Here is a 22,133-nt window from a genome sequence, read left to right on the forward strand (position 1 = left end):
CTGTTTTGTTTGGATTTGATTCATAAATAAATAAATTATTTATTTTTTAAGGAGATGCCGTTGTCTCCTTCAGGGAGGTGGTGGCGTCATGGTTTGCATGTGATTTACGACGTTTTAATTTGTCATCTGATGGTTAATAATCACATTATTCCCTTTGATCTGTTTGGGTGTACAGAGTCAGTCTGCAGATGCGCCGGTTTCAGGAGGTGATTTTGAGGACTTTCTGTAATGTGTTATGAAATAATGCTGAATTTATGTGGAAATGATTGTTGTACAGAAACTTCATAGATCTGTCGCTGAGATAGATGATGACTGGAGTGAAATTTTAAGCAGAAACCAGGTGATAATCGCCATTGTTGCCGACTGATTTTCGCTTCAGAGAGGAGGACTGTCAATCAAACTTCACTCTCCAGAGACAGCCAATCACAGCAAAGCCAGTGCCAACCTGGTTCCCTCCCCCATAGTGCCATAATCCTGCCCCCATAGTGCCATAAGTTTCAAGCAAGCGAGCAGGAATTCTCTGCGTGACCAGAAATAAACTTCACGCGAGCAGAAATCAAGTTCAAGCGGGCGGGGGGAGTGCTGGTCCTTGTGCACACCACCTTTGCAGAGATAATTTGCGTGCATAGTTAATACTTACGCTGGAATGCATTTTTTACGCGACTGGGGTTTTGTCACTGATCTGACACCATACTCCTGTCTCCATGACTATCTGCACCACGACTCAGCTACAGAGCGCGTAGCTCTGCCACGCTTCAGTTAAGTTCCTTTATGTTCTACAAGATTCCGCTCTCGCGCAGCTCCTGTCCGTGATTGTGCATGACTAATAACTGTCTCCAAGAACTATTTCCAAGAAATGTTCCAATAACTATTTCCTAGAACTGTATGAACTCTGATATTGAACCACTAAGAGCTTTCAAGTTATTTTTAAAAGTCAAGTCCTGCTTAATTGGAACTGAGTCACAAGAAGCACCTCACCTCTGAAGATAACTCATGAACTGTGAACAATTCCTGTTTTGATCCTTCCTGAACTGTCTGTTGTTAAAGGCTTCAGTGTTACGAGTGCACTCACTCACCTCTTCTCTCCTCCATTCTCCTAGTTCCTGTTCTCTGCTCTATGCATCCCACCTGGTCCCGGCTCCAGAACCTTAAACTCCAGGATTTCTGCTTGTTCTCAGACTCCCAAGTCTGTCCGTGTGTGCACTGCAGCTCCCAGGTGTTCCATCGCTACAAGTGGGCCCAGTCTTGGCTCAGCAGGCCGTCTAACCAGTGCAGAATTGTTCACTTGTTTATTGTAAATAAATCTCTTCTCATTCACAACCAGTTCTGTTCCTTGCTCCCAGCATTTAAGTCCATCACCTGTAACGGTCCGGTCCCGTCCTGACCCAAAACACCAAATCAAATTGGCTTTTCAAAATTAGACTCAAATGCCCACAAAATCCACAAATGTATCTAGATCCAAATCAGATCTGGATCAAATTTTGTCATGTGATGAGTGCCAGTCTCCACCTCACTTTCAAATATTTGTTTGATTAATGTGTAATGTAAAATATACATTGAATGGGGTTTTCAGTGGTGACAAAATCTGTAATCCAGATCAGATCTAGATCAAACAATGTCAGTCAATTAGGGAATAATGCTGTTGTGTCTGATTTGTGGATGTTCATGCTGCTAACACATCGCCAGTAAAACAGATATTCGCGACCGTAATCCAGCATGAACATCCGCAAATCAAACACAACAGGGTTATTCTCATTCTAATCCATTTCCATAGTTTGCACGGTTTATTTTTCTGTAAGTAATTCGGTCGGCTCTTTGTGAAAGGGTGTGGTCGGCTCGTTAAAGTTTACAGTCACAACGGTGTCTTCATGCCAAACTGGAAATTCTGTGAGCAGACCCACAGATTTCTCCATCTCATCAGCTGCACTGAGTTAAATTCATAGTAAATCCATCAATCAATCCAGTTAAATCCATTAAATCCACGCATTTCGGGATGGTCGTCACTTCACGAGTTTCTGTCGCTGTCAGGTGACAGCGCCATTGTTGACACCTGCGCAGCAACGTGTTCAGGGGGTGGAGTAACATCAAATGTGAAAAACGGTTTTAATATTTTGCCACCGTCCACGTGATATTTTATGGTCTGAAATCTCACACGATTAAACAGATTCGTGGAAAAAATGTAATTGGATTAAAATAAAGGATACCATCCTACATAACGGTCTTTACTATGAAAGAAGCTTGATCTTTTTTTTACAGAGAGATGAATTTTCGAAAATTCATTCAGTGTTAAAAGATGGGGATTTTTCTAATATTTTTCCTGACTTTGACCTATGACCTGAAAATTTGATCACTGGCGTTGGCAGAGGCAATAAACACCTGAACCCGAGGTTATCTTGTGCTTAGCCATAACTCAAACACAAACACACGATGTACAGTTTCTCCAGTCACACAGAAGCCTATAACACCGCCAGAGTTACGGGTGTCTTGGTGGCTTCCCTCATCTTCTTGCACTGTTTATGAAAAGTGCCCATTCCAGACAGATTTAACATGCAGCACTACACTGTGCTCTATGTGACATCAATGAATACGCTGACTGCTGCACTTCAGAGCCTAAGAGACAAGTCAGAGTATCTGGGTTTCCAATTGTCCTGCAACAACACTAATGACCAGGCTTCAATTGAATTGCCTGACCTGAACTTCAGAAATGTATCTGTGTATATCATTGAAAGTGTTGAACATGTAGACGTTCACTTTTCTCAGCAGTGACTCTCATGTGTCTTGGTCCTTGCTCTTTGAGACATGCACTGGAGGAGCTTATGGAGTCATGAGGTCACTGGACAGAGATGTTTTGCAATACCATCACTGTCACATGGCCTCTACCACACCTTGTCTGATGTTGTGTTTCATGAGTGGTTTACTTGCTGACTTGTTACCTCCGCCAAGGAGGTTATGTTTTCGGTCGAGTTTGTCTGTCTGTTTGTCAGCAGGATAACTCAAAATGTTTTGAACGGATTTTGATGAAATTTTGTGGAGTGGTTGGAAATGACAAGAGGAACAAGTGATTAAATTTTAGTGGTGATCCGGATCACGATCCAGATCCAGGAATTTCTTAAAGGATTCTTCACCATTACGGGATTAGGGGGAATTTTGATATTCTAGTTTCTAACTCCACAAAAACAAGGCAGAAAGGCTTGAACAAAAATTAGGGTGTAACATAGTCAAATGTTCTATCAAACAACAAAGTTTGGTGATGATCGGATCCGGATTCCGGATCTGGTGATCCAGAATATGCAAAAATATAGGGAAAATAGAAAATGTGTCAGTGTGAGGTGACAAATTAAGCTAGAGATGCACAACTAACACCAAATTGTAGCTGAATCTGTACTGATTTAGTAAGGTGTCATCATATTTGACGTAGCTTCAAATGTTATGGAGCTAGATCCAGAAGAAAACCGCCATTACAGAAAAATCGTTGTTATACAATAACGTTTGAACTAATAAAGACATAAAAGTGATTCCAAGTTCTAGTGCTATGTTTTCATGGTCAAGGATGTCAAATATAAAGGAAAGAAAAGTGTATGTATCATAGTTTTGGTTGTAACACTGAATTGTTGAATAGATCACTGTGCCAAGGAGGGAATCTCTTTAGGGTCAGTGACCCTATGGCCTTGTGTAGCACATACAACACTTAAAAAATAGTTCTATTTCAGAATTGACTGTTATTTATTTAGAGAAGTGTTTCATAAATGTTAAAAAATTCATATTTGCAGTTTAGCTGAATAATAAATTGAATTTTGTCTCTTGTTTGTATGTGTCTATAAGCACATTCAATATCAGTATCAGTGCTCAGAAGTAGTCAGTAGTTTCTGGGAAAGGTGCAAGTTGCAATAAACTGTGATACCAAGTGCTAAGGATACATGCTATCCAGTCACAGCAGATGAAACTTTTTTTTTTTTTTTTTTTTTTTACTAGCAATCATCATTGTTAGACTTTTTTAGCTTCAGTGATTCCACGGCGTGTAGATGTTATGGTGTCAGTGACCCCATGGCCTTGGCGGAGGTTTGCACTCTCCGAGTGCTTCTAGTCAATCGAATAATGAGGTTATAACACACACCTTGACAGGAAACAGTTCACAGCTATCCAATTATTTGTGTCTCTCGACATGGGCAAGACATTAAGTGCAATCATTCCTCAGTATGTGTCAGTTTATCTCTTGTTCTGTGCTGCAGGGTTTCTCAAAGGCCATGAGCAGCTTTGTGAAGCTGGGTTTGATTGACAGCGAGCCCTGTGCAGCACTGCAAAACACAGCCACTCCTGTTTCCTGGGTAAGAACCGCTGTTGCGATCGTATATGTAAAATGCTCATTGTTCATGTCACACATTATTCAGTTTCTCATTGAGATGTTTGCAGCACTTGGAAATGAGATGTTCTGTTTCATGAAAACATATCAATCTTTTTTTTATGTGGACTTCCTGTTTCTGATGAGTTTACCGGTGTCACAGACCGAACGGTCCCCTCTAAAAATCAGTCCCTCCTGTCTTCAATGTGCATGCGTCATTTTGGGGCATCAGCAGCAATTCACGGATTATCACCTTGTTTCTGCTTAAAACTACACTCCAGTCATCATCTGTCTCACTGCCAGATATCTGAAGCTTTTTTTACAACAATCGATTCCACATAAATTAAGCATTATTTCATAGTAAAAGATAGGGAGGGATCAGAGCGCCACAAAAGTACATCCGAGACTTAAGCCCCGTTTACACATAGACGGTAAGAGCTCCCGGAAGCGTCCCGGAAGAGTTTTTGGCCGTCTTAAGGATCAAACGCCGTTGTTAACGCTGGCACTAGGGGGCGTGGCTTAGTTCCGGCTTTACCGGGAATCGTCGAAAAAATTATTCAACATGTCGAATAATTCCGGGAGCGCTCCCGGAGAATTCGCGTGACGACGGAGACAACGCGAACAACGGCGTTTGATACTTTTTAATCGCCATGTCATCCTGCTCCTTCCTGTAGTGCCGCAGTTTACACCGCCGTAATTGGCCGCCGGCATTGTATCCCTAACCAACAGCATGTAAAATGGCGATAGAGCCCACATCGGCGTCCTCAAAGGCGTTTTAACCGACGACAGAGGCAGATAAAACGGCGGCGCTAGCGGACAGTACGTCGTTCTAAACGCCACCTCCCGGTTAACGGCGTTCCAAACGGCCGATAGGCGGTGGTCAATATAAAAAATGCTAGTGCGCTGCATGCAGGCCTCTCACTCGTGGCCAGCTCCAGATATTTTTGCAGAGAAGCTCCAGTATGCCTCCTAAAAGAAAATTGGCAGCGGCAAGGACTTACCAAGAGGTCTGGTTCAGAAGCAGAGGAGAGCTCTGTAGTGGAGACGAGCGACACGTTGAGGAGGGGAAAAGGAAAGGAGAATAAAAGGCTGAGAGATGAGCTCCCTCCCCCTGAAGTGACAGCTGCTTCAGCCTATTATACTCTGGGGGCGGTGCCTATATGCAAAAGTTCCTGCAGTAACGTAGGATTTGCCTGGATAAATCCAGCGGTACACAGGGCATTATCGGCGGCAGCAGAACACCGCCGTTCTCACGTGCGTCTTAACCTGCAATTGTAAAGGATAGAACTGGGTATTAACCCCCATTGCCTGACGTGTGCTGGATGCTACGGCGTCAAAACGCCGCTTTATTTGGCGGATTTAGCGGCATTTTATCCGCGCATTTGCGGCTAGTACAGCGCTCAAAACGTGGCAAAATGCTCCACCCCTTTCCACTGCGAAAACAGCCGGAACTACCGTGAACTTCGGTCTACTTACTGCCCGCCGACAAAACCGTCTATGTGTAACCTGGGCTTTAATCTCTACATCCAAAGCGATCAAAGGGAATAATGTGATTATTAACCATTAGATGACAAAGTAAAAAATCCTAAAATCATTCTAAAGTCAGTTTTAAACAGAAACAAGGCAGTCTTTAGCAAAAATGAGGCTGCTTTAAGCAGAAACGAGGCAAAATTACGTGGCGCTTTGAAATGTCTGACGCGCAGTGAACACATCAGCAGCAGCTCATTTAGCCGCGGTGCTCTGATCGCTTCCACTGCCTTTTATGATGAAATAATGCTGAATTTATGTGGAAATGATTGTTGTACAAAAGTTTCACATATCTGTTGCTGAGATAGATGATGACTGGTATGCAGTTTGAAGTAGGTACGACGTGTTAATCTGTGAACCGCGACATCGGGGGGACCGATTCGGTCGGCGACACCGGTACAACGCACAGCACTAACATGTTTACATTAGTTTCTGTCAAAAGGGTGATTAAACTGTTAAAAACCTGTGTTTTGAAGGAATCAAAAACATTTTTATCTGCAAAGAAACAGTCCAAGTTTAAAGGTCAAAGTCTTTGTTAAATATTTTCAGAATTGTGCTCAGGTTGTGTCACTGACGATTGCCACCCTTCTGGTGTTTATTTTTGGCACATTACCCTTAGCCTGTGTGTTAGAGGTCACTGCTGCTTTGTGAAACCAGTTTGAGAAAAGTTCACTGAAAGTAAAGCGTTTTGGTGACAAAAGATAGTTACTAAAGTAAGTCCCATCAGCTGCTCCCTTGTTTGCACTTGCGGTCACCACAGCACATTTGAGGTGGATCTGCATGTTGAATTGGCACAGGTTTTATGCAGGAAGGGCACTTTATATAGGCTTTGAAGGATTATATCGAAACTACTTCATGGATTCTCACCAAATTTGCACCACAGATAGATATTAAGCCATGGAAGACTCCACTGATTTGTGGAGGCGACCCAGATCTGGATTAGCGGACATCAGAAATCTCAGATTGCGCTTGTTTGTTGTTAGATTTTCCACAAAGTGGAAGAGGCTATTGTAATGGACATGCCTGTCTGTCTGTCCACGAGGATAACCTTAAAACACAAAGAGCAAGTTGAATCAAACTTGGAGAATAAACTCAGTGGACTATCCTCCTACAGCAAAGTTCATGTCAAGTTCATATGGCCAAGGTCAAATCATAGTTTATGACTAAAATACATTAATGACCATAAACTGCCTTTTAAAAAAGTTTTAAAAGGTCTTGAAGTTTGCTTACTTATTCTTTGGAGACTGTTACTGTTGTTAAATTGTCACCTTGCTGCACCAGAGTTGTTGCTGGTTCCCATGATTATAACATCTCCATTGCCATGTTCGGACGGACTTCCTGTGCCGCTGACAACGTAAGCAAATCTCTTCTGTGCTGAGCTAAAGGCCGTAATTACTCAGCCCTTTGGTTAGAATTAGGTGTCATTGTACGCTGTCAACACACAGATCAACAACTGTGTAAAGAAACTTTTTTGTGACTTTGGACTGTGAGGAGAAGAGTTGTGCTTGCTAGTTAGCTAACAACGAGCAGCACTGATAGTGGTCCAGCAACTAACAGCTACAACTTCCTGCACTGGTAAATGGCAGCGTGGCAAGAAAGTTAACTGTGCGGCAGAAAATGCCACTGAAAGCAGCTAAAGTAGAGGCTAAACCAGATGACGAGTATGTGTTGCTATTTTATAATTAGTTGCTAGTTCATAATTATTTCTGAAAGTATATATTTATTTATAGAAAACTGTAAATATTATAAATATTTAATGAGTTAATTAATAATCAAGAAGTTAATTATAGATTGTTGATGTTGGACAGGGGGTGTCTTTTTGAACATTTTAGAAGAAGGGGTCAGACTCGATAAGCAATTGTGCTTATTCCTCTTCATTCAAGCAGATTTTTGTTTTTGTTTTTTTTAATCAATACTATGTGTTGTTTTTGGTGCCTATTTTACATGGTGTCTCTTTGAGTTAATTAACTAAAATAAAAATTAATAACACCTGGAAAACACCAAAGTATATTTTGGCCTCCAAGTAACACGGGCATAGCTATGTCTTCAATAAAGCAGCAATATTCTATAATCCGTTATCTCTTCATTACAGAAGGAGCTCATTGTAAGAAGATGGGAGGTCCTCCTCGATGCCCAGTGATGCCTTTGAAAAGGCTGTTATGAATGTATTGGAAAGGATGACTTCAGGATGGACACACCTAAGATGGTGAGACCAGAACGCATTTCTCTCAGTGAGACAGTTGAAGAAAATAAATGACCCTCTGATGAATGAAAGCTGTTGAAGAGGATTCTGGCAAAAAACAAAAGCCCCCCCCCAAAAAAACACAACATTAAAATCACTTTGTCCTCTCTACCTGTAAAGAATTTAAAACTTCCCCTGTTTTGAGCACTAGGACAATACCAAAAACATCTAACAATACAAAGTTCAGTTTCTATGTATAAGTGGTCTACTTTCTGTCAACGGATGATGCAGTGAACCCCCTTTGTGGGTTCACAGGTTTGTTCATATATTGAGAATTAGTCCAAAATAACAGAGTCCAATTCCAATGGGCATTACTCAGAAAGGAGTCCCAGTGTCACAGACCGAACGGCCCCCCCCTAAAAATCGGTCTGCCTTTTGCATCTGCACGTGTCATTTAGGACCACAGCAGCACCTCTGAGGCAGAGTCTCTTCACCCAAAGCAATCAAATGGATTAATGGTATTATGAACCATCAGCTGATAAAGGTAAAGCCTCTTAAATCATTCTAAAGTCAGTTTTAAGCAGAAATTAGGCTGTTTTAAGCAGAAACGAGGAGAAATTCCGTGATGCTTTGAAATGTCCGATGAACGCACCAGCTAGCAGCTCATTTAGCCGCAGCGCTCTGATCACTTCCGCCACCTTTTATAATGAAATAATGCTGAATTTATGTGGAAATGATTATTGTACAAAAGCTTCAGATATCTGTTGCCGAGATAGATGACGGGAGTGCAGTTTGAAGCAGAAATTAGGTGATAATCAGTGAACCGCGTCATCGGGGGGACTGATTTATAGGAGGACCGTTCGGTCTGCGACACCGGCAAGAGTTTGGTACCACAGTGAAGTTTATAACTGGCAGCAGTCTTTCAAAGGACACAACAGGTGGATTATCAGAGTTCAGAACAGCAGTCCAAATTTGGCAACGTCTGAGATATTAGGCAAAACTCAGAAATCAACGCAACGTCAAAAAAACATTTAACTGTGACACTAAGAAGAGTGTGAGAAAACAGGATGAACCACAATGATATGCTTATCTCTACATATTTATCCAAGGATCCGGGCTGACACTGCTGCAATTTTAAGCAGAGTATTTTCATTTCATTTGATAATGTTGCTGTCTGTGTGTTCAGGCTTGGGATGCTGAGTGATGAGTGTGTTCCTCATGCAGACAGTGTTCTGACTGCTCTGGCGAATCACCTGGAACCCAAACTGTCCTACAGTGAGCCTGAACACAAATTGGTCATTTCAGCATGCTTTGATTGATTGACTGTCAATACACAAAAGGACTATTGTATGCAGAGTAGCATACAAGAAAAGCACAAATTCGTCTGAAATGTGGCTGTAGAAACTGCAGACATGGACACAACTGGTGATACAAAAGGAATGTGAGAGTTCCACCCTGAAAGTTGCTGCGTATTGTGTTGGAATCACTAATGTGCATAGGCAGATCCAGCATCAGACACAGATTTGTGGAGCCCCTTGCATTGCTCTGAGGGAGGCACTTTTTTTTAAGGCCATAAGTGTAAAATCCTATTTAATCAGGGGTTTCTCCCCTGGGATACTTAAAAATTTGAACTGTTGAATATGCAATTATAACAGTTTGAGAAGGAAAGAGCAGCTTCTCATGTCTGACTCATGTGAACAAAGCGCAGGTCTGTAGTGCAAGTGCAGGCTAAATGCATGCGAGCGCAGTTTAAATGCACAACGCAGCTCATACCCAATGTGAGTTTTCTGTAACTGTGAAATTCACCATTTCTTTCACTCTTTCATTCTCTTCTAGGGCCCTCCATAGTCCTTGATTAAAGAAATGCCATATATCCATCTTTTCCTTCAGCATAGTTTTTTTTTTTTCCATTTCTCACTCTCTTTAACAGTTAGGTCCAGTAGTCAACACTCTACACATATTTTTCAATTTTACGTTTCCATTTTATCCAGGTCATTTCATGAACCAATTGAATCATTCACAAACATTTTTGTAAAAATCAGATAAATCAAAATGTGTTTATCATTATGATTATGAATCATCTGCTTATATTGGAAATTTGCACAAATCGTAGTCATGGTGGCCTGCGATTTTTTTTTTTTCTCTCTTTGTGGTTGGCGGGTGACTGGCAAGCTTCTCCATCCAGAGCAGTCCCATCTGAGGGTGGGCAAGGCCCCCTAAGGCCTGCCCATGATGCCGGGTATGTGCATATGAGGTGTTTTATGTCTCTGGGCACTCTGAATATCATCCACAGGAGTTGTAGGGTGTAGGCTGTGTTCAGGTGGCTAACCGTCTATGATCCAGCAAACTTCTCCCTGCTTACATAGAAATCAAGGCACTGTGTTGCTCCAGATACCTCGTCCAACCCCAGTCATTTCCACAGACAGATTCATCCTGACAAATACTTCTGCTGTAGTATTGTATTGGGCTGGCTGTTTTAAGCAGTTGTATAAGTCTGATCATCCTGTCAAGATGTTAGATATCCAGCCTGATCTCACACCATGGCATAACGAAATGTTAATTAATCTCTTAGTTAGTGATACTGTCATAAAATGTGCCATATCTTCATGACAGTATCATGAAATGTGTGTGGTGGGGGGTCTGTAGGGGTTATGGTAAAGGCAAGGGGTAGGGTTCGGTTACGGGAATGGTTAGAGTTAGAAATAGTACAAATAAAGACATCATGAAAATGTGACTCATTTCATGATGGGATCACAGAAAAAAAAAAAGCATGAGACTGGGCTGTAGATATCTCCAGTACCAGTGTTCTTGTGCCTGATCCTCCCATCAGGGAGCTTGGTCATTTCTTCAACCTAGGGTTCCACTATCAACTTCTTCAAACTGTGGTTTCGTCAACCAGTGTTGACTGATTGTTAGGGTTCAGGGTTACTGACATTCTGTTGACACTTTTCAGCTGAGGACAGTGATTTGATGATCCTGTTCTGTAGGGATGTGAATCGTACAACAACTCACGATTCAATTCGATTCCGATTCTTGGGGTGACGATTCGATTCAGAATCGATTTTCGATTCAAAGAGCCCTGAGAAATAGTTAGATTACTTAAAAATGTTTATGTTTAAGAAAATGCAGCTTTACAAGGTTAATCAAGTGATTCTAGATGTATCTGTGTAGGCTCTCAGTGGTCCAGGTGGTTTCCATAGTAGAGAAGCTTGAATCTTCGACTGGACTGGGTTGCTTGACGCGAGGATGTTTCGCTTCAAATCGCAGAAGCTTCCTCAGCTAAAATTCTTGCTCTGGAAGTCTGACTTCTGTCTGACTCTTGTAGAGAAGAATAAAACAGAAGCCAACAAAAGCTGGAGTTTTAAACCTAACCAGACCCCTCCTACTGACAGGCAGACTGCTATAGGCTAGTGACTAAACAATAGCTCTAATTAGCAACTATTGTGCTGTAGTTAGCACACCTAATGGCAGGACAGCTGTCCCTCTAATGATGGAATGGATGACTGTCTGATGGCTCCCTTGATGACGTGAATGACTCATTACCATGAACAAAAGACTGAAACTCCTTTGACCTGATGTTGGAGTGATTCTGTGGATACACTGTTTTATTTTATCATGCATGTTTTGTGTTCTCTCTGCTCTGATAAAGTGTATTGTACTGATGTGATGGGTGAAGGTTACTTAAGATATGTGACATGACGTGTTTCTGAAAGTTGTGGTATTTCTGTGTGCACGCTAAGCTCTTTTTCAGGACATGTGAAGATGACTCATGCAGGATGCAGCCGAAGCTGAGCAGTGAGATAAAGAATAGAGAATTGAATGTTCCAACCACAGTGTGATTGTGATACATCAGTCCTTGTGTCAGAAGAAGTGTGATTAATCGTTAGATGTCTTAAACACATCTTAATCGAGCCCAAGATTAAAAAGGTTCTGAACATCCTGAATGTATTGTGCAATCAGCAGTTCTGCGGCAACAGCTCACGCGCTATCACTCTTCCCCTTAGGAGCTGTACCGCCCATGTATGTAGGGAAGTCCTAAATAAAAGGAGCGGGAGCGCAGGCCAGACTTTAGTGTAGCTTTGGTGTACAGCCTGACTGCACTCCTCGCGAGCTTAAATTGAATTCTATCTCTCACTTGTTTTATTGCCTGGTTGTCTCTTCCTCTTATCAAAGATACAGTATTCTAAACCCGACACCTGAGTACCCCATTGTAAACAGGGGATAAAGTGTGTCTCAGACCCCCTCCCCGGTTAAGGCTGGGTTTCAAACGTTTCACAAAGAATGCCTCCTTGACCCCTCTCTCAAACCATTTCTTCTCTCTGGCTAATATTTTAACTTCCTTGTCCTCAAACGTGTGGTTAGTGTCTTTAAGGTGGAGGTGAACCGCAGACTGAGGTCCACTGGCGCCCTCTCTGCGGTGCTGGTATAGCCTTTTGTGTAAAGGTTGCTTCGTTTCACCTATGTAGTGTTCGTTACAGTTTTCCTGGCATCTGATAGAATACACTATATTGCTCTGTTTGTAACTAGGGATCATGTCCTTAGGGTGAACTAATTTCTGTCTCAAGGTGTTAACCGGTTTAAAGTAAACTGGGATTTTGTGCTGTCTGAAGATCCTCTGTAGTTTTTCCCCTACTCCTGCTAAATAAGGGAGAGACACTCCTCTCCTCACAGTCCAGGAAGGCTAAATGGTTGTTTCTGACATCCTCACGTGTGAACTTGATATTGGCGTCCACCGAGTTGATGTGTTCTGTAAAGTCCTCAACTTGCTGTTGCTTGATTTTGACCCATGTGTCATCGACATATCTGAACCAGTGACTGGGAGAGATGCCTGTGAAAGATGTCAAGGCTGTCTTCTCCACTCGCTCCATGTACAGACTGGCCACAATGGGGGATACCGGAGACCCCATCGCACAACCATGAATCTGCCTGTAGTAATTCCCCCTAAACAGGAAATACGTGGTGCTGAGACAGATCTCCAAGAGTTGGCAGATGTGGTCTGGTGTGAGTTTGGTCCTTTCAAGTAGAGACACATCCTCCAGCAGTCTCTGTCTCACAGCTGAGACGGCCTCAGCAGTGGGGATGCAGGTGAACAACGATGTCACATCAAATGACAAATGATTCTAGATGTAAATTTACTTATCTGCTTTGCTCGTTCGGAGTTGGCTGGCAGTTTAGCGAAGCGCTGGTCAGTAGTCGGCAGAGACCGCTGCTCCCCTCTTTTAGCTCCGGGTGATAGCGTACCATGTGGGCTTGCGGATTTGAAGTGTTTCCGAAGTACTTGACTTTCATTTTGCAGATTCTGCACACTACATAAGTCATGTCAAGCTCCTTCTTACGCAGCAAATAATAAAATCCAAAATGCGGCCAAACATTTGCCTTCAGCAAAGACGGTGCTGGCTGAATTAGATCTTTGTCCGCCATGGTAAGCTACAGCCACTGAACTCTGCAGCTCACGAGTGTTTGAAGCACGCCGGACCACCCCCCCTCACAGGGATGCTGTAGTACGGAAGCCATTGCCTGACAAACAGTACATGCGAGTAAGCAAGATTATGTTTAAAAAATGCTTTTAAAAAAATAGATTCTTGGACATTTTGGATCGATTCAGAATCGTAATAAATAAGAATCGCGATTCGGACGTGAATCGATTTTTTTCTGACACCCGTACTGTTCTGCTATTGCTGCACTTATTTGGTTGACGAAGTACCTGGAAAGTCCAGTCAACTGCAGACCACCAAATGTTGGTGAGATCACAAAGTCAGTGAAACAGCTGATGGTGGGAAATGTTCCAGGCATCTGTGGTACTGGAGCAGAACTGGAGATGCCATTCTATTGCAGACAATCTTGCTTTAAATCTGGGAGACACACCATCCATATTAACTGGAAAAATGTACTAATTTTCCAAATCTGAAAAGAAAATGGTGATCGCTTGGACTGCAACAATTGCATGGGTATTACAATGCTCTGTGTGTCAGGAAAGGTCCTTGCAAAGATCATCCAAAACAGGATTCACTCCCAGGTACTTGCCACTCAGCAACTGGAGCTGTCTGGCTTCACACCACAGTAGTCAACCATTGAGCACATCCAAGACAATGAAGGTGTTTCCATTTTATTTTCATTAACAGACTACATGCACTAAGGTTTGTGATGTGTTTCCAATTTTAAATAATACTTCTTGGTCATTTCCAGTCACGTTCCTGTTAACTGTGTTTATGCTGTTTCAACATGAATGTATGAAGCCCGTTGCAAAGAGCCACCTCAGTCTTCTAGCAGGAAAAGTGCAGTTGTATGACTTAATATACTGGCAACAATAGTCTGCTTCTCTTTCTTACTGCCAGATAATGGTGAACGTGACATGGTCATCATGTGGGTTGAAGTTGGCCTTCGCCATCCATCTGGTGAGCTGGAGACCAAGCAAATCAGCATGGTGTTGTATGGTGACCCCAACAGCTTCTCTGCCATGGCCAAAACTGTGGGCTATACAGCAGCCATTGCCGCACAGATAATCCTAGATGGTCAGTACCAGTCAGAAAGTTTCGTCATTTCTTTTTCTGAACTCAGTCAACCACAGTTTATGTCTCTCGTGAACCTTTTTAATGCTGGTTACCAGCAGAGGATGGAGTTTGTGCGATCGCAAAATTAAAAAAAGTTCAAAAATTTCATTTTAATTTTGTGGTGAGATCCTGCCGGGATCAAAGCACAGCTGATTACATGTTGGTGGTGATGCTAATCTGTTTCAATTATTTATTTTATGTTTTTATTGTAGCACACACATTCATATATAGTACTATACAAAACGTGTTGGGCATCCCAGAGTGAAAATAAGTTTTTAATGCCCCTCCCCCACCCCATTTTTTTAAATAGGTATGCTAACACAAAATTAGTTCCAACAAAACTGAATGTGTGAGCTGTGTTTTTTTAATTCCATACTACAATAATCATAATTTCTTTGCAAGTGTACTGGCCAGCAGAATACCACATAAATACAGTTGCAAATGATTATGTAATAAAAACACAATTTTCATACTTTAAGTTTTTGAGATCCTGCTACTTTTAGTCTGGTGTGACTTATTCACAAAAATCTTTACCCAATTTTCATGTAGATCATCATTAAACTTGAAATTCATCAGATTTCATTTTTTTATGAATATTTATCAGGTTTTCACAATTGTTAATGCTTTTATGATGCATTAATTGTGCCTAACATTTGAACACTACTGTATATACAGTTTTAAAACTTCTGAAACCCTCACATGTCAAACTTTATTTGTATAGCAGTTTACAACAGTGACCACTGAACCAAAGTGCTTCACATAAATGCATAAAATCAACAACAATAAAACCACACAAAAACCGTCATAAAAAGACTCTACGTACTAAAAGCAATTCTGAACAAATAAGTTTTTAACTTAACTTTGAACACAGACAAAGTAGTAATTGAACACAACTCCATGGGCAAAGAATTCCACAGTCTAGACCCAGCCACAGCAAAAGAGCGATCACCCCACTGCCTGCTTTTGGTCCTAGGAATCACCAATTGATTCTGATCAGCAGACCTCAAACTTCTGGTGGGTGTATATACAGTTAACAGTTCACAAAGATATACGGGTGCAAGTCCATGTATAGCTTTAAAAACAAATATCAAAAGTTTAAAATCAATCCTAAAACAGATGAAGCCAGTGAAGAGTGAACATGTGACATCTGCTTTCAACTCTTGCACCTACTTTAGGGTTTAGCGTAGGTAACTGTATGCACAAAGCACTCCAGGATGATTCTTTAACTACGGGCACTATTGGCCTTGTAAATGTAATTTCCACCACACCATTGCCTTACAATATAAAGCGCCTTGGGGCAACTGTTTGTTGTGATTTGGCGCTATATACATGGGCTCTGATGTCACTGTTTATCTCCATAGGAACTACCCAAACAATCTTTCATACAAACTGTTTAAAGGGACATTACAGTGTTGTGGTGGAAATTACGGCAATAGTGTGGGACTACATTTTGTTTAAAAGAATCACAACAGTTGTATGACATTTCTTTACCATTCATTTTTGTCATTGAAGATCAAAAGTCTGGGTGTGGGACAAGCACAAAACGGCAATATTTGCATATAATGATGCTGAAAAAGTCATCATAGACTACTAGAACAAATTTCTTAACACACTTTCATTGTAAAGATAACTATAAAAGTGTGAAATTTCCCCTTTTTTCTGTTTTTCATACAATATGATCAAAGGACATAAGTGCCCATAGTCTAAGAATCACCCTCCAGTGACACTGGGCTGACAATGCATATGGAGAAAGATGAGCCTCAATTGCTGCTAGTTGCAAAAAAAAAAAAAAAAACAATAAGCGAAAACAAAACAAAAAGGTATCAGAGTACTCATACAAATTCTGCACTCTCTGCAACCTGGGATCTATTCATGTCCCATAGTTCATTTTAAAACAAGCAAGTTTTTGCGTGTTGTGATGTTGGTGATCATTTGTTAGGGCCCCTTTGCACATAGTATGAGTAAGTGCAAATCAAAGCGAATCGCAGTGGAACAGCTCATATGAGTGAACCATCGAGCCGGTTTCATGCATGCGACTGTGTCGTGCACGAGTGTGCACAAAACCGTCTCAGTGGGAACACAGTGCGAGGAGTTGGTGAGGTTAGACCTTGTGTGAAGCGCCTTGAGGCAACTTTGTTGTGATTTGGTTTTACATAAATGAAAATTTGAAATTGAGCAGCTTGAGCATGTGTAACCACAGTGCACAGGTGCTGTGGGGGAAAAAAAAAATACATGCCACCCATGGGATTCGAATCTGCAATTTACAAAAGCTCTGATTGCCAGTCAGAAACTTTACCACTGAGCTACCATCTGTGGCCTGTCAAGGGTGCCAAAAAATGCCTGAAATCAACAAGGACAAACATATTTAAAAAAAAAAAAAAACACACACACACAAAAAGCACCGTGATAACTGACCAAACAGCTTTTGTTACCACGTATTTCTTCTGATACGTGACTGAAGGTGGTATATTTGTCGCACCGTTGTCATATAGTCCTGCAGCACGCATTCACAGGACACGTGCCCTGTCAGACAGACTTCACATTCACCTGCTGCATGTCCACATGAACTGATGGTCCGTTTCAGCTGGGCCAGCCTGTCAATGTGGACGCTGTGTGCGCTCTCCAGCCCATCGCAAAAGCGATATACGTTTTTATTAGGGCCGGGCAACGTTAACGCGCTAACGTTGCGTTAATTATTGAGGTCATTATCGCCGACAATTTTGTTCCTCCCCTTAATGCTGCGTTTTTTGTTTTTTTTTTTAGCCTTTTCTGACTATTGTTCGTTGTCTTTTATTTTGAAAGCGTCAGTCGGGAGCGAGCTTATGTTGCTGCTTCCTGCTGATAGCTGAGTTCACACAGAAAATGACAAAGATCGAGTAAAGTACATGCTGTGCAATGCACAACAAAACAAAATGCAGAAAGACGCCGAACTTTTGAATGGACATTTTCAGTACAAAGTTCTACAGGATCAGGCCCGGATCCAGACCGGTTTAATTTTTTTTCCACATCGTTCGTCATCGGTAAAAAAAAATCTTGAATAATCCCGAATAGTGCCGAACGTGTCCCCGCGGTGAACAGCTTTCCAGTGGTTTTCATGTCAATCTATAGTCCGTAAATTATACTGATTTTTCCGAGTTTCAGAGTCATACGACGTACAAATAAAGTCGGATATTCAGGGTTTGGTCTATAATCAACCGTTTCTGCAGCGCGGCTCCACTTTGAAACCATGAACCATTGAAGCAATGCTTCGATCCAGTAGCTCGTTGGTTCTTTGATTCACTGCTCTTCAGAAACGGCAAGTCCACTTCTTAACCCCTCTCAAAGCTATTAAAATATCGTCAGTCACTTTTATGTGGATTAAAGTCACTAACTGGGACTCTTGTCTTGTTGCTGTCAAGAAACGAGAATCGTCCTCCGTTTCGTTCACACAGCTCGAAACGCTGCGTGGCCGAGACAGAGTCCGGTTGGAATTAATAACTTCAAAATGAATCGCTGCTTTAAATAAAATGACACCTCTTTCCAAATGTAATACAGACAAGAAACTACAATCGACTAAAATGTTTTTTTCCTCCCAAAATGAAACGCGCTGTATTTTGTTTTCAAATTACATTCTGAAGTGAAGCACAGCAGCTGTAAGGATACAGCTGCTGTGTAAGGATACATATGGAAACACATTCATGCCAATAATGCCTGAAAGGAAATGCTTTTGACAAAAACTACAGATTTTGTTTATTCCTATTTATGTCCAGAGATCAAGGATTCACCATGTAGAGTTTATTATGTCCAAAGTTTAAGGATCCAGTGACCAATTTCATATTTGATTTCATTAGAGTGATCAGTTGAACTTTACATTTTCAAATAAAACTGTGCTTTTAAGCAGCTTTTGAATTCATTTTTGGGTTTCACATATACCATGCGATTAATCATGATTAATCACAGAAAGTCATTGAGTTAATGCGATTAAGATTTTTTTATGTTTGCCCACCCCTAGTTTTTATGTATTTCCACGTGAGGACGGCAAGCACACACGCATATGTCCATCAAAACACGGCATGTGTTCTGCAGCTGTGATGTCCAGGAACAGAGTCATCAACAGCTCCTGCTGTTGGCAGCCAGCCATGCCGTGTCCGTTCAGGTGCACAGTCCAGGGTGTCACTCTCTGATCAGATGAGAGGTGCCTCGCAAACTACACGCGCGCACGTCTTGGGGGGGGAGTGGGGGGAGCGCCTGAAACACATACACACGTGTTGTGGGCGGAGCAGACACTGTGGCACTCCACATGTGTACTCAGCAACTCCACAATCGTGGGGGCACTTAGACAAATTTCACATCCAGCTCGAAAGTAATCATCTTTCAGCCACTGGGGTGGTGGCCAAGTGGTTAATGTGCTTGGTTTCACTTCAGAAGGTTCCGGGTTCAAATCCCACCCCTGTCACGTTTCTCCATGTAATGTGGAGTTGCGTCAGGAAGGGCATCCGGCGTAAAACCTGTGCCAATTCAACATGCAGATCCACCTTGGATTTGCTGTGGCGACCCCAAGTGCAAACAAGGGAGCAGCCGAAGGGACTTACTTACAATCATGATTTCCTCTTAGGACTTCCTTGTGATTTCAACATGACCCGATGTATACCAGGTGTTGCCACAGTTACTTTATTAGCAGCTGCGAACAACTTGTTGGCAACTGCTGAATGTAACTAATAAAGTAACTAGTAAACTAACTACACTCCTTGAACTATGAAAACACAACAAATCTATAACACTGACAATGCTGCTAAACTAACATGTACTACAATGGTAAATGGTAAATGGACTGCATTTATGGCTTTTAAGATTAGGCTTAAAACTTTCCTTTTTGCTAAAGCTTATAGTTAGGGCTGGATCAGGTGACCCTGAACCATCCCTTAGTTATGCTGCTATAGACGTAGACTGCTGGGGGGTTCCCATGATGCACTGTTTCTTTCTCTTTTTGCTCTGTATGCACCACTCTGCATTTAATCATTAGTGATCGATCTCTGCTCCCCTCCACAGCATGTCTTTTTCCTGGTTCTCTCCCTCAGCCCCAACCAGTCCCAGCAGAAGACTGCCCCTCCCTGAGCCTGGTTCTGCTGGAGGTTTCTTCCTGTTAAAAGGGAGTTTTTCCTTCCCACTGTAGCCAAGTGCTTGCTCACAGGGGGTCGTTTTGACCGTTGGGGTTTTACATCATTATTGTATGGCCTTGCCTTACAATATAAAGCGCCTTGGGGCAACTGTTTGTTGTGATTTGGCGCTATATAAAAAAAAAATTGATTGATTGATTTATATAGCGCTTTTCCATCTGCATCAGACGCTCAAAGCGCTTTACAGTTATGCCTCACATTCACCCCGATGTCAGGGTTCTGCCATACAAGGTGCTCACTACACACCGGGAGCAATAGGGGATTAAATAATATGAGACAATAATAATAAAACAACTCCCATAATGCAGTGTAGCAGTGGTCGACAGTGTGTCTGCTTTAAAGACAGCGTGTACATGCAAATCTTTACTTTTAAAGTGAAAAGACATTTATGGAGTTAAATTTGTCTTAATACCTGCAAATGCACAGAGGGTGATCAACAAATAGTCATTGATTTGCATGTGTTTTGTGATCCATAAACACAAATTTCTGATTTGTAACGTGTGTTGGTTTTTACCAGTAAATGTATATTTGTAAATATGTATTTTTTTCATTTGTAAAAAAAAAACAAAAAAGCATTTGCAAAACTGAAAATTCTGTTTGCAAAGTGTGATTAAGCATTTGTGAATCACCGATCACATGGTCGCTATTCACACTCCCATCCAGTCTTCTATGCATGTTGACAGGAGGGGGTGTAATGAGAGGAGACTCTTTTCCCATAATACCTTTTGGCACATGTCGGTTAACACGCAAACCTTCAGAATTAGTGCATTACTTTAAAGATATCTGCAATATTTTCACTTTGTAAAAGTGACAGAGTTGCCATTAATGTTGATAAACTGTCCAGAATTAGTTTTTTTATAAATTAAACCATGAGTGAAAAGTACCTTATGCTTGATGTCTCCTGCTACTGTCTGCATTGTTGTGTGTGAAAAGTAAGTGATATCAAAAGTTTTAAATCAATTCTAAAACAGACTGGAAGCCTTGCCTGTGTTTTTTGGATTTTTTTTTTTTTTTTTTTTTTGCTTGCAGGGTGTGTAAAGGCTAAAGCTGTGGCTTGTTGTTTTAGGTTTGCAATCGCCTTTGAATTTAGACGGAAGCCCCTGCAGTGCTTAAACTTTAAACTGGCTTATAAGTAGCTGACAGTGTGCCGAGTCATACTAAAAGTTAGTGATTAGCTGTAACTTCGCTAAATGTTTCCGCGGTTTATCATTGTAAAAGTTAACTTTTCAGTTAGTGGATTTGCAGTTGTCAAAGCTAACTTGGATTGGTTGAATTCAGCAGCTGCCAAGTTGTCAGCAGCTGCTGATGAAGTAACTGTATAAATTAACTGGGGCAACACTACTTATACCAATTACTCACAAGTTTTGCTGATCAATATAAACTTTAGAGATTATTGCTTGGGCCTTCTTGGTGGTGGAGACACAGCAGAAAATGTTGTTGACCTTGACCTTTTGTCTGTTCTCCAAAAGTTCAGCATGTGACACAAGTCACATGGCTCAAGTAATATTTCCACTAAGTTTGGTGAAATGTTTTTAAGTTGATTTTTTTTAAGTGATCTTGTTCACAAACAGATAGAAACACACACAGGACCAATTACAATACCCTGTTTTGTGATGTCGGTGGTGTGCAGAGTAAAAAGAAGCATTTGTTGATTGACCAAAAAATTTGTACTCTTAAATGCAGATATGATTTTAAATTTGCTAATGAAGAATGCATGTTTGTTTATTTACTCTGTAGGTGAAATCAGAGCAAAGGGTGTAATTATTCCTGCGACGAAAGAGATCTACAGGCCTGTGCTGGCCAAACTGAAGGAGGAGGGACTGCAGATTATCTCCAAGAGCATTTTCTAGGAGTATCAGTATGTTGTCTACACAGGTGACAAGAGATTGTCGCGATATTAACTGCTCAGTTTTATTTAAAGTCAAATCAAAGATCAAACTAGCTCAAAATGTCTGCATGAAATCACAAGCACTTACAGGTGCATCAGGAAAAAATTCATGAAAAGTGCAATATTTTTTGTCAGCTATTTCAGAAAGTGAAAATTTTATATACAGGGGTCCCTCGTTTATCGCGGGAGTTACGTTCTAAAAATAGCCCGTGATAGGCGAAATCCGCGAAGTGGCCAGCGTTATTTTTTACAATTATTAGACATTTTAAAGCTGTAAAACCCCTCACTACACACTTTATACACTTTTCTCAATCAGGCATGAACATTTTCTCACTTTTCTCTCGTGTGTAAACACTCTCAAAGTTCAAACCTGAGTAGAAAAATAAGACCAACCTGTTTTCAGGCCCAAACATTTGTTTGAGAAATAAAAATAGAACATTTTCCTATAAATAATTATGATGGCTTTTAGAACTAACAAATTTAATTTTAA

General features: G+C 41.3%; 1 pseudogene; it reads left to right on the forward strand.

The window, feature by feature from the left end:
* LOC117513422 overlaps positions 1-21,886 on the forward strand; it is a 33,921-nt pseudogene extending 12,035 nt beyond the window's left edge.
* The last annotated feature ends 247 nt before the right edge of the window (positions 21,887-22,133 follow it).

Source organism: Thalassophryne amazonica, chromosome 7, assembly GCF_902500255.1.
Source record: "Thalassophryne amazonica chromosome 7, fThaAma1.1, whole genome shotgun sequence".
NCBI lineage: Eukaryota > Metazoa > Chordata > Actinopteri > Batrachoidiformes > Batrachoididae > Thalassophryne > Thalassophryne amazonica.